Genomic DNA, 11,317 nt, shown 5'->3' on the forward strand with positions numbered 1-11,317 from the left:
TGTTTATTTAAACTTTAAGAAAGCGAGATTTTTATCATAGTTTATGTAACTTTGTGACTTAGTAAAGAGCATTTTATGCCCTATTTTTCAGCTTAATCATATGAAATGATAATCAAAGGGATCTGGGAAGATGGCTTATTAGATAATAAATGCTAAGGTTTAGTGTTATGGTTTAAGGAACGAAACCATTCAAGGGGACGCTTTACCGCCTTTTGCGCCGTTCACGACATCATAGTCCTGTGTTGTATCGAATTCAGTTTCTCAAGCTTTATGTCTTAATCAGTAGGATATCTTCAAAATTTTCCATTAAAAAGTGGAAAAAAAATATCGTAACAACCTAAAGGCAAGGCTTCTATAATTTAAAAAATGCCAATTGAAATGCAAATCCTTCACATATTAACCTAAAAAAATTTCTCCGCCAAAGAGGTTTTCAGAGTAAAGTAAAGTGCTACATTAAGCCTAAGACTAGAAGAAATAAATCCAAATAGTCATTCAAAGGTAGAACGAACTATCAATAGCCATATGAAATCCAAGTGAATACAAGTTAAAATATATAACCCAATCCCGTATAGAATGAATAGAAACTACTACAAACAGAAAAAGGTTTATTTTCTCTATGCCTTTTAAAGACATGACGGTCATTTGTGTATGCCTGAAACTGTGTTTTTTTATATCTTTAACCCTGAGTTTTTATTTATCGTAACATCAAAAAAAAAAAAAAAAAAAAAAAAAAAAAAAAAAAAAAAAAAAAAAAAAAAAAAAAAAAAAAAAAAAAAAAAAAAAAAGGAAAGAGATAATCGTAATAACCGAGGTGGTGGAAAAGAACTAATGAAATGCAGATTGATAAATTTATACACGCTGAACACGCTGGATTCATTCCTGAAAGTCACTGCAATTTTGCATTCATTAACGTTTTCATTGATGCATTTTCTTTTCTCACGCAATATCCCTAGCTATTCCTGGGATACCCGACAGACAGCCTTCAGACAGCCTGGATGTGCTTAGTGTGTTTCTGTTTGGTTTTGCAGCCCCCATCGCCCTTCCGAGGAGTTTTCATCTTAATTCACTGTTCCGATCATAGGATATTGCATCCTTGCCATTTTGACTACCTGAATCTAATTCAACTCATTTGATTCCGTTCAATAGCATTATTAGTAGCACTATTAGGGCATTAGATGTAGATGTAGCAGTTGCAGTCATAGTAGAATCGTAGTGGTAGTGGCTGTAGTAGTATTAGCCAGAAATAGTAGTACTATCAGTGCAACTAGATGTAGCAACAGCGGTTGCAGTCATAATAGATCCGCATATGTAGTGGCACTAGTAGCATTAGCCAGAAATATTTGCAGTCACAAGTAATCTCAGTCATAATCAGTCGTAGTCCCACTTAGTGGCCTGTAGTTGCGGTCAGAAGTAGTTGCGGTTACAAATAGTCACAAACACAGTTGCAAGTGGTCAGTCACAAAGAGTCGCAGTCTCAAAGAGTTGTAGTCACAGTCACAGTATTCCAAGTCACAGTAACAACTAGTCACAGTCAGACTTGCAAGCGTGACTGCAAGAAGTTGCAGTCACAGCTACAAGTAGTTACGGTCGCAGTCATTAGCACTGACACCTGTAGTTGCCCATAGACAAAGTCGCAAGCAGTCGCAGTTGCGGTCCCAAGTAGTTCTAGTCACAGTCGCAAGTACTCGCAGTCACAGGTAGTTATATCTGCATTAGCAAGTGGTAAGAGTCACAACCATAAGTTGTTACAGTCAAAAGCGCTAATAGTCACAGACACATTCGCAGTGGCCTGGCCAGTAAGAATAAAAACAGTGCAATTGTAATACCTATGGTAAAACACCTATTTATGTTGATTTAGAGGTGCTCCCCTTTCAGTTTTATTAGGGAGTGAAAGATTGAACTATGCTTTTGATAAGAAAAACTTTCCAATAAAAATTCATTCATGTATTTTAATCAAACAGTTTTTTTGCGTTTTCTGCAAAGAGAAAAATCACGGGTGCGTGTTTATTTTTTTTCCAGGGGTGATTGTATCAACCCATTGGTCCTAGAATACCGTGCGGGGGTTTATCCGAACGGAAATTAAAAGTTATAGTGCCCTGTTTAAGCGACCAAAAAAATTGAAGGGCAGCTAGACCCCCTCCCATGCCCCTTTTCTCAAAATTTTGAGATGGCTATTTTGTTCAGCATAGTTAAAGGTCGAATATTTATACCTTTGGGGATATCATGACCCACTCACAGCCCCTGGGGAAAGGTCTTTAAGTTACAAAATTTGCCTATTGCTTACGTGTAATATTGTTTGGTAGTAGGCATACATTTTTGGGGGAGAGAATTTGCTGCAGGTCGCATTTTCCACGGGGATAATTTTTTATGGGGAGAGAAGTTTCAAGGGGGTGAGTTTTTCAGGAGAAATCTTACACTGGAGTAATTTGTCAGAATTCTTATACGAAATTCTTCTTATGTCTAGCTTTCTCTTTTCCGCCTCAATTTTAGGCGTGGAGATGTTAAAGGTAATTATCCGAGGTAAATTTTCTCTAGGATTGAATTGTTTAGAGAATAAATCCTTGGGAAGGAAAGATTTTTCCATGGAAGAATAGTCGGATTTTCTGGCATTATTTAAAAAACAATCCGAAATTAAATTAAAAAAACCATTTTTTTTATCTTTAACTAAGGAGCAACATTAAAACTTAAAACGAGCGGAGGGCTATTCCTCCAAAACACCTCGGTCTTTACGTTAAGGTTGAAATTATGTTCCCAATCCTTTAAGAACGACTCCTGAAACACTATGTAAGTACTACAAAACTTTAGCGTAAAGCGCGAGTTGTTTTGAAAGAGTAACCCCCTTATATACGCAATATTTTCTGTTCATTTTGGGTTTTAATATTGCTCCTTACTTTCAGTTGAAAAAAACTTTTTTTTTATTTATTTTCCCTCAGAAGCGATTATTTAATAATGTAATAGCATTAAACAGGCATCCAGTGATATATTCAATTTTATCATAGCATCCTACTTAAACTATGTTGTAAACAGCAAATTTACTCAAGATTCTAGATAGCATATAATCAAAAGACAATAACAGTACTTCCGTATTAGACAGTACACACTCAAGAAGTTTGCTTAATTGAATTAGCGAAAAATCAGTTTACTGCTCTTTATTCGGAGACAAATAGCTTGTGTTCACTAAAAAAAACTACGTTGTAGCTATATTTAGTTAAATTTTTAATATGAAGAATTGCTAATTTGATTAGGCTAGGTATTTAATATAAAGTTCTGAGTGGCCCCCTTCCATAGTTTTGCGCTGTCGTTCCCATAAAATTTGCCTTAGCTGAAACCCTTCTAGTCATAAAAAATTTAAGGTAAGGTGTTCCCACGTGGAAACGTTGGGCGCTAATGGGTTAAGTTGAAAATTATTGAAGCACGTGTTTAAAAAGCATCTTGTAGTGGACTACTTTACAATTCTCTACCTCTTGTACAAACAGTTGTATTTCCACTCTTAGAAATTAGAGGTTTCCCCATTAATTAATTTTTTTTTATCAAGCTACAAAGAAAAAAAAATTAGTCCGGCCTACTCATTCGAAAAGTTTCAATGAAGCCATAGTAATTTATTCACCAAAGAAACTGCTCGTGTCTGCTGTTAATACGCATTTTACTACTATAGGAAAATAGTATTGGCTTTCAAAGAGGTTTCTTTTTCATTTCACATCAGCACCGATCAGATTCATACAAACAGACTGGTCTGACGAAAGCGATAACGAAACCTCCACCCATCGTTACGCTCGAATCACATTGGCGCCCTGGGTACAGTGGACCCCCAAGATTTTTTGTAGATCCGCCCCCGATTAGAATAGAGTATATAGTTTCAGATAGGGAAAAGTATATATTTTGGGTCAGATAGTAACCAATTAATGTTCGATTATTTTAATATTCAATGAAAATATAAATTGCTTTATATATCTTTCATCTTGAAACATAATTTCAAGAACTGGTGGGCCAATTTTAAGGCTATGCTAAGAATATGGTAAGTATCAGGATTTGCGCCAATTGGAGTGAGGGTTAGCGCCCTCTACTCTGTCTAGATGTCACAAAAAACCTTCTTTAAATTTTATCGGGAAAACCAAAAAAAAAATTCCCCTTCAGATTTTAAAAAACATGTTTGCCCCTCCTCATTACTTTCATAAATTGAAGCCAGTTTTTTCTCTTGCCGCAATATTCTATAATCCATGGTTCAATACGAGCTTCCTGGCGATAAAGGAATAAGGAGAACAAAAAATAAATAACAAATAAAAGAGTCCAGGTAACCTATTTACCAATGGAAGAAATTCCCCCCGTAAAATACCCCCAGAGATAATTCCCTCCTCTCCCCATGGAAAAAAACAAGACAGTTAGTCTGAGTGAGAGGCAAAGCTGGAAAAATACCCCCAGAGATAATTCTCTCCTCTCCCCACGGAAAAAAAACAAGACAGTTAGTCTGAGTGAGAGGCAAAGCTGGCATAATTGTTTTTTTTTCAGAACTGTATAATAATGATGTCATTTCACTTTTTGATAGACAGTCTATCATCCATCCATCCGAGGGCAGAACTAAGGTAGATAGGCATAGAATAAGAATAATTTAAATAGTTTATCAGTTAAATGAACCGTTTGAAGGCAATGGGAGACCTTAAATAAGATGTTTTCTAAGATTTGTGACTGACCAAGTCCATCGGATTTTTAAGCATTTGGGCAACTGAGATTATTTATATATTATACGAGCTCTGCCTACTGGGAAAGCCCACTGGAATTGCAAAGGGGATGACTGAGATTTTTGGGTAATTTCTTCCGGGGGGAGGGTATTTTCCCTGGGGAGGTATTTTTCGAAAAGGGTATTTTTTGGAGGGGGGTTTTCCGTACAGGCATTTTCCAGAAGGGTAAACGCCATCTCCCCATTGAACGATATAAGGAGACCCGAAGTGCCTTTAGTAAGCCGTTAATAGTTAACTATTATGATTGAATGAATGGATCTAATTGTTAACTCGTCAAGTACACGTTACAGTACAGGTGGAGTGAAAACCATAAATTTAAATGAAAGAAAACACTTAAATGTTAACAAAAGAATATAAATAGAGGAAAAATAAGAACTTAATAAAAAAGAGAAAAAAGAAGACAAAAAGAGAAAGAAGAAAAAGAGAAAAAAAAGACATAACAGAAGGCAGCTGTTGTACGAGCATTGGCCTGGTCACCAGTGATGTGACTGACTTTTGGATTGGTTGGATGGCTGATCTGCTCTTCCTGATTACTGATCGGTATTTCCTCGTAACTTGAATGTTTATTCCAAAGTGAAAGTTTATAAATCAAAAGAAGGTGCACCAGATTTAACATTTTTTTTATTTGCATTAGCACTTTCGGAATTAAAAAAAATGTAGAGAATATGAGATGATGCGATGGAATTATGAACTTTGTTGTTCTACAATTCTTGATAAACATACATCTATTGCTCTTGACATCATTGCAACGAGACAGAATTGTCTTGTCAAGCTTTTGTCACTTTAGTATGTCTTTATTTATTTATTTTCTAATTTGCCTTTAGTGACGCTTTAGCGGCTACGTATTATGAATAATATGTCATTAAAACTTTTGATAGGTGTGTAGTTACTATTCTTGACAGTATAGAAACAAGACATATTGCTCAAAATAATGTTTACTATTTTTTTAGGAGCTCAGACAGAATCTAACTGCTGAAAAGGCGGATATAGAAGAGGAACTTAAAACTTTTGAGACCAATCTTGGAAATACATACCGACGAATAGGCTGTAGCGGATCCTTTGTTGGTATAGTAGATGGCAAATTCTGCCGCAATGGTCAATGGGTATATTTATCTGGATCTCGAATTGGAAAGGCGGAGGACATAAAGCTGGAAAAGTTCAGACTCTCTAGATTAAAATTATACGGACAACTATGGAACATTAAATCAGCAGGAGGGAGAGTTGCAGTTATCGAAATTCCTCAATCTACAGGTAGCTTAGAAATTATGATAAAAAACATCAAGGATATTCAGGATATTTCATTTTCTGTCAATATTTCTATCATACTTGATATTCCACGGAATAAATTCGTGGAAACGATGGAACACCTTGAAAAAATAGAGGCCATGCCTGGATTGATCGGAATTAATATAGCACTAAATAGTGAAAGTGAAACAGATTTAATCCATGCAAATAAAATAGCTGATATTCGATCACATTTTAAATTGCTACTTTTCTCTGTTTCAATTCCTTGTTCTTCTACTTATAATACTACCCGGGATTGTGTAATTAGAAATTGTGGTGACTGGAATTTGAATTTGAATTCCTGGAATTCGTACTGTCGTCAGTGTTTGAAGTCGATTGGTGATATATGTCCATCACCTAAGTCTAGTTTTTTTCTTTCTAAAAATTTATTGAAAAAGAACTTTGATTTCATAATTTTAAAACATATTCAACCGAATATTAATATTCAGAAACTGAAGACAGAACTAGGATTGCCTGTGGTATTTCAAGGGATCATGATGTCTTCACCTGATTATTTACAGCAGTTTTCTGGTTTTCTAGTCGATGAAGAGGGTTCAGAAAAATCTAATACATTAAAAGTTATTAAAACCGTTAAGGGTGAAATAAACAAATTGAACTACGAAGACAACTTATTTGTTTGATACTGTATCTTTTTTTGAATACATTGCACTTGGATTGACTGTTTATTTAAACTTTAAGAAAGCGAGATTTTTATCATAGTTTATGTAACTTTGTGACTTAGTAAAGAGCATTTTATGCCCTATTTTTCAGCTTAATCATATGAAATGATGATCACAGGGATCTGGGAAGATGGCTTATTAGATAATAAATGCTAAGGTTTAGTGTTATGGTTTAAGGAACGAAACCATTCAAGGGGACGCTTTACCACCTTTTGCGCCGTTCACGACATCATAGTCCTGTGTTGTATCGAATTCAGTTTCTCAAGCTTTATGTCTTAATCAGTAGGATATCTTCAAAATTTTCCATTAAAAAGTGGAAAAAAAAATATCGTAACAACCTAAAGGCAAGGCTTCTATAATTTAAAAATGCCAATTGAAATGCAAATCCTTCACATATTAACCTAAAAAAATTTCTCCGCCAAAGAGGTTTTCAGAGTAAAGTAAAGTGCTACATTAAGCCTAAGACCAGTAAAAATAAATTCAAATAGTCATTCAAAGGTAGAACGAACTATCAATAGCCATATGAAATCCAAGTGAATACAAGTTAAAATATATAACCCAATCACGTATAGAATGAATAGAAACTACTACAAACAGAAAAAGGTTTATTTTCTCTATGCCTTTTAAAGACATGACGGTCATTTGTGTATGCCTGAAACTGTGTTTTTTTTTATCTTTAACCCTGAGTTTTTATTTATCGTAACATCAAAAAAAAAAAAAAAAGAAAGAGATAATCGTAATAACCGAGGTAGTGGAAAAGAACTAATGAAATGCAGATTGATAAATTTATACACGCTGAATACGCTAGATTCATTCCTGAAAGTCACTGCAATTTTGCATTCATTAACGTTTTCATTAATGCATTTTCTTTTCTCACGCAATATCCCTAGCTATTCCTGGGATACCCGACAGACAGCCTTCAGACAGCCTGGATGTGCTTAGTGTGTTTCTGTTTGGTTTTGCAGCCCCCATCGCCCTTCCGAGGAGTTTTCATCTTAATTCACTGTTCCGATCATAGGATATTGCATCCTTGCCATTTTGACTACCTGAATCTAATTCAACTCATTTGATTCCGTTCAATAGCATTATTAGTAGCACTATTAGGGCATTAGATGTAGATGTAGCAGTTGCAGTCATAGTAGAATCGTAGTGGTAGTGGCTGTAGTAGTATTAGCCAGAAATAGTAGTACTATCAGTGCAACTAGATGTAGCAACAGCGGTTGCAGTCATAATAGAACCGCATATGTAGTGGCAGTAGTAGCATTAGCCAGAAATATTTGCAGTCACAAGTAATCTCAGTCATAATCAGTCGTAGTCCCATTTAGTGGCCTGTAGTTGCGGTCGGAAGTAGTTGCGGTTACAAATAGTCACAAACACAGTTGCAAGTGGTCAAAGTCACAAAGAGTCGCAGTCTCAAAGAGTTGTAGTCACAAGTAGTCACAGTCACAGTAACAACTAGTCGCAGTCAGACTTGCAAGTGTGACTGCAAGAAGTTGCAGTCACAGCTACAAGTAGTTACGGTCGAAGTCATTAGCACTGACACCTGTAGTTGCCCATAGACAAAGTCACAAGCAGTCGCAGTTGCGGTCCCAAGTAGTTCTAGTCACAGTCGCAAGTACTCGCAGTCACAGGTAGTTACATCTGCATTAGCAAGTGGTAAGAGTCACAACCATAAGTTGTTACAGTCAAAAGCGCTAATAGTCACAGACACATTCACAGTGGCCTGGCCAGTAAGAATAAAAACAGTGCAATTGTAATAACTATGGTAAAACACCTATTTATGTTGATTTAGAGGTGCTCCCCTTTCAGTTTTATTAGGGAGTGAAAGATTGAACTATGCTTTTGGTAAGAAAAACTTTCTAATAAAAATTCATTCATCTATTTTAATCAAACAGTTTTTTTGCGTTTTCTGCAAGGAGAAAAATCACGGGTGCGTGTTTATTTTTTTTCCAGGGGTGTTTGTATCAACCCATTGGTCCTAGAATATCGTGCGGGGGTTTATCCGAACGGAAATTAAAAGTTATAGTGCCCTGTTTAAGCGACCAAAAAAATTGAAGGGCAGCTAGACCCCCTCCCATGCCCCTTTTCTCAAAATCGTCTGGTCAAAATTTTGAGATGGCTATTTTGTTCAGCATAGTTAAAGGTCGAATATTTATACCTTTGGGGATATCATGACCCACTCACAGCCCCTGGGGAAAGGTCTTTAAGTTACAAAATTTGCCTATTGCTTACGTATAATATTTATTGTTTGGTAGTAGGCATACATTTTTAGGGGAGGGAATTTGCTGCAGGTGGCATTTTCCACGGGGATAATTTTTTATGGGGAGAGAAGTTTCAAGGGGATGAGTTTTTCAGGGGAAATCTTACACTGGAGTAATTTGTCAGAATTCCTATACGAAATTCTTCTTATGTCTAGCTTTCTCTTTTCCGTCTCAATTTTAGGCGTGGAGATGTTAAAGGTAATTATCCGAGGTAAATTTTCTCCAGGATTGAATTGTTTAGAGAATGAATCCTTGGGAAGGAGAGATTTTTCCGTGGAAGAATAGTCAGATTTTCTGGCACAATTTAAAAAACAATCCGAAATTAAATTAAAAAAACCATTTTTTTTATCTTTAACTAAGGAGCAACATTAAAACTTAAAACGAGCGGAGGGCTATTCCTCCAAAACACCTCGGTCTTTACGTTAAGGTTGAAATTATGTTCCCAATCCTTTAAGAACGACTCCTGAAACACTATGTAAGTACTACAAAACTTTAGCGTAAAGCGCGAGTTGTTTTGAAAGAGTAACCCCATTATATCCGCAATATTTTCTGTTCATTTTGGGTTTTAATATTGCTCCTTACTTTCAGACTTTTTTTTATATTTAATTTCCCTCAGAAGCGATTATTTAATAATGTAATAGCATAAAAAAGGCATCCAGTGATATATTCAATTTTATCATAGCATCCTACTTAAACTATGTTGTAAACAGCAAATTTACTCAAGATTCTAGGTAGCATATAATCAAAAGACAATAACGGTACTTCCGTATTAGACAGTACACACTCAAGAAGTTTGCTTAATTGAATTAGCGAAAAATCAGTTTACTGCTCTTTATTCGGAGACAAATAGCTTGTGTTCACTAAAAAAACTACGTTGTAGCTATATTTAGTTAAATTTTTAATATGAAGAATTGCTAATTTGATTAGGCTAGGTATTTAATATAAAGTTCTGAGTGGCCCCCTTCCATAGTTTTGCGCTGTCGTTCCCATAAAATTTGCCTTAGCTGAAACCCTTCTAGTCATAAAAAATTTAAGGTAAGGTGTTCCCACGTGGAAACGTTGGGCGCTAATGGGTTAAGTTGAAAATTATTGAAGCACGTGTTTAAAAAGCATCTTGTAGTGGACTACTTTACAATTCTCTACCTCTTGTACAAACAGTTGTATTTCCACTCTTAGAAATTAGAGGTTTCCCCATTAATTAATTTTTTTTATCAAGCTACAAAGAAAAAAAAAATTTAGTCCGGCCTACTCATTCGAAAAGTTTCAATGAAGCCATAGTAATTTATTCACCAAAGAAACTGCTCGTGTCTGCTGTTAATACGCATTTTACTGCTATAGAAAAATAGTATTGGCTTTCAAAGAGGTTTCTTTTTCATTTCACATCAGCACCGATCAGATTCATACAAACAGACTGGCCTGACGAAAGCGATAACGACACCTCCACCCATCGTTACGCTCGAATCACATTGCCGCCCTGGGTACAGTGGACACCCAAGATTTTTTGTAGATCCGCCCCCGATTAGAATAGAGTATATAGTTTCAGATAGGGAAAAGTATATATTTTGGGTCAGATAGTAACCAATTAATGTTCGATTATTTTAATATTCAATGAAAATATAAATTGCTTTATATATCTTTCATCTTGAAACATAATTTCAAGAACTTGTAGGCCAATTTTAAGGCTATGCTAAGAATATGGTAAGTATCAGGATTTGCACCAATTGGAGTGAGGGTTAGCGCCCTCTACTCTGTCTAGATGTCACAAAAAAGCCTTCTTTAAATTTTATCGGGAAAACCAAAAAAAAAATTCCCCTTCAGATTTTAAAAAACATGTTTGCCCCTCCTCATTATTTTCATAAATTGAAGCCAGTGAGCATGGTGAAGGTTACTATGACCCAAATAGAAGACCTTATATCCGAAATATTTAGATTTTTAGTCTGCGAGTAGTTGCCTAATGATTCAATAAACTGAAATGCCAATGGGGTTTCTTTCTTACTTGGAGAAGTGAGATCAAGAAGCTTTAAGTCAACAGCAAAAATCCCGGTCCAAGAATAATGACTTTTTGAATAACATTGTTTAAAAAAAAATCCATCCTTATTCTGCCGATCTTCCAATATCTAAATAGCTACGTCTATGATGCATCACTCCACGGATATACTTCCCGATAGTCCTAATATCCAACTTATAATTTCTCTTCAAATTAACAACTCATCTTACCCCACTCTCTTACTCCATTCTCTCCCTCTTACCCCACTTTTAACAAAATTTTCTCTCTCGACTCCTTGCCATTGCACATAAAGAGTTGTAAATCTGCATTACCCCGTCACACCGGACCACTCCGCTACCTAAGCCCCCC

Source organism: Artemia franciscana, chromosome 21, assembly GCF_032884065.1.
Source record: "Artemia franciscana chromosome 21, ASM3288406v1, whole genome shotgun sequence".
Lineage (NCBI taxonomy): Eukaryota > Metazoa > Arthropoda > Branchiopoda > Anostraca > Artemiidae > Artemia > Artemia franciscana.